General features: G+C 35.9%; 1 pseudogene; it reads left to right on the top strand.

Moving 5' to 3' along the window:
* The first annotated feature begins 381 nt into the window (after nucleotides 1-381).
* Nucleotides 382-2,378, top strand: LOC133906468 (isoflavone reductase homolog; annotated as a pseudogene).
* Nucleotides 2,379-2,867: the final 489 nt, after the last annotated feature.

Below are 2,867 nucleotides of genomic sequence, written 5' to 3'. Positions count from 1 at the left end.
TCTTTACTCCATCTGAAGAGCTGGTTCTTGGTTGCATCTCTCTCTCAATCTCTACAAGATTTGGGGAATAAGGCAAGAGGGATTGCCATGTTATGCTCCCCATTTGCTTTGACTTGGTCATCCTGCATGCAGATTGCTGTCGACGAGGATGGGTGCTGCCCTCCCTCACGGGAAATAGTTTTTGAATTTCCAGCACAAAAAGTGACCATTTTACTTCGTTTCCAGAGGTGCCAACACAACAAATCAAATGTCAACATTACACAAAACATGGGTATGTGTTTTTTTGTTGATTCACCCAACATCACAAGAACACAGGAAAATTGACGGAAATAACAATAAATGATAAAACAATGCATCTAATAATAAACATTATTATTGTGGATGCAGCATTTCATACCATCGGAATTTGGCATGGAGCCATCGAGGATGGGGCATGCTCGTGGACCATGAAAGGTTACGTTTGACGAAAAGGTGGAGCTAAGACAGGCAATAGAAGAAGCTAACATTCCCCACACCTACATTTCTGCTAATTGTTTTGCTGCTTACTTTTGTGCTAACCTCGCCCAAATGTGCACTGTCTTGCCGCCAAAAGAAATTGTTCAGGTATATGGAGACGGGAACGTCAAAGGTAAACAATAAACATTTGTTGGTTGTTCTTCTAATATAGTTTTCTATTTCTTTTAGATAATAGTTGTCTATTTGTATGACAATTTATAAAAAGTAGAAAGAACATACATATATTTGTAATTTCTAAATGCAGTCACGTATACTAGGCCTGTACACATAAATTTTTGCTTCTACGATTAAGGGCTTTTCAAATTTAAAATTTCTCATCGATGTATTATTTCTTCCTTTCTACATTTCCTGTCTCCCTTTCAAGCAACCCAAAAAATCTAGGATTCAGGGGCAAAATCTTTTGTCTTAGCTATTACTTTTCTGTAAAAGAAAGTTACAAGCATGCTTTGTCCAACCGCAAACGCTAGATAAATTTCATTTTCAAATAAACACAATAAATCATATGATTTGAAATGGTGTATTCTTAACTCCCAATTGACTAAGATTATTTTAGCAAGCTTACGAGAATTAAATCTTTAATGGCCATTGTTTGGATATAGTTTATTATATAATAATAACATCAAATGAACAATCATATATTGTTAGATTTGTCAGGGGATTATCTTGAAGAGGTACTTTCACATATGGGAAAAATTTATCTGTAGGACACTACTAAAACACTACTTTGGTGGTACTGTAGGGCACTCTTATTTTCGTTATTAGCTTTAGGATACTGTGAAACTGTAGTATTGGCTATAGGACACTAGAGGAGAGAGGAAGATGGGGCATGACCATTACGCTCTCATCTTCACCTTTACTTTCTCGTTCCTATCCTCACCTACTGGTGTGTGGCTCACCTTGTCATAAATTTATGACATGTGGGGTCAGATCAGTTAAATAGTAGAGGGGAGAGAGGAAAGGGTATGAAATGTGGGGCTGGGTTGTGAGAAAGAGAGAGATAGAAGAGGAGAAAGAAAGAAGAGTTGTGAAGGGCATAAAGGTCTTTTTCCTCACTCCTATCTAATCCAGTTTCCAACAACCAATACCATAATTTCAGTGTCCTAGAGCCAATATCAAAATAAGAATGTCCTACAGCCAAAGTCACGTTATCCTAGAGACAAATTTCCAATAACAGTTTTTCTTTTTTGACAAATGCAATTTTTTTTTGTTCCAATATGAAAATAGAATATATTGACCAAGTCATGTATCATAGAAATACAATTCGAATGATATAGCTTTAATATATAGGAATACACTATCTACGTAGAACACAAGAATGACCTGCTTCTAGTATCCCACTTCTAAGCACATAGCTCTGACATATAATGTAGTGATATTTGTGGATAAAGATGATGTGTGAACATATACAATCAAGTCTGTTGATGATCCTCGCACATTGAACAAGACAATATACCTAAGACCAAATGAAAACATACTCACACACAATGAGGTGATCACAAAATGGGAAAATCTCTGTGGAAAAGTTCTTCAGAAAATCCACGTTCCTGCTGATAAATTCTTGGCTTCAATGAAAGGTAATTACACAATTTTTTGTTCCAAGACATTGTCAAGCATTAAAATTGTGCATTTTGCACATATTACAAATTTCGTAAGTACTCCTTCCCGTTGGACTAAATGTGAATTTTTCCCATATTCATGTAGATATGGACTTTGCCACACAAGTTGGAATTGGACACTTCTACCACATTTTCTACGAGGGCTGCTTGACAAACTTTGACATTAAGGATGATGAAGCAGCTACTCTGTTGTACCCAGAGGTTCAGTACATCAACATGGACGAATACATGAAATGATATGTGTAACTACAACCTTTGTAAATTATTTGTGACCTATCTTATAATATCAGAATCCGTCGACACTATGTTTGGATGTTCGAAATATTCTGTCTTACATCATGCATTGACGCATGCTACTCCAACTATATGTGACAAGACATGAAGTATGTGACAATTGTATGTGACAAGACATTGATTTGTTTTCCTGCATTTCATCTAAATGGCCATTCAAGTTGTTTTTTCAGTGTTTTGCATTTGTTTTCATGTCAATTATGTGTTTTGTACATTTGCATGTTTTAACATTCATGTGTTCCAAATAAGTCCTAAATATCAATTATTTATATTATATGGCAATATTCCTGCTGCTTAGGTTGCAGTTAGAGTGGCAACTGCACGGGAAACCTTTCCCCCCAAATCATCTTGTTTTCTTTTTTACATGCATTAAATCGGTCGTTTGTCAATATCCGTTGTCAGTCCTTCATCATTGTTGCTTTGTACATCTCAATAGGTTATATA

Source organism: Phragmites australis, chromosome 23, assembly GCF_958298935.1.
Source record: "Phragmites australis chromosome 23, lpPhrAust1.1, whole genome shotgun sequence".
Classification (NCBI taxonomy): domain Eukaryota; kingdom Viridiplantae; phylum Streptophyta; class Magnoliopsida; order Poales; family Poaceae; genus Phragmites; species Phragmites australis.
Note: the sequence above shows the minus strand (reverse complement) of the source record. Positions and strands in the feature narration are given on the sequence as shown.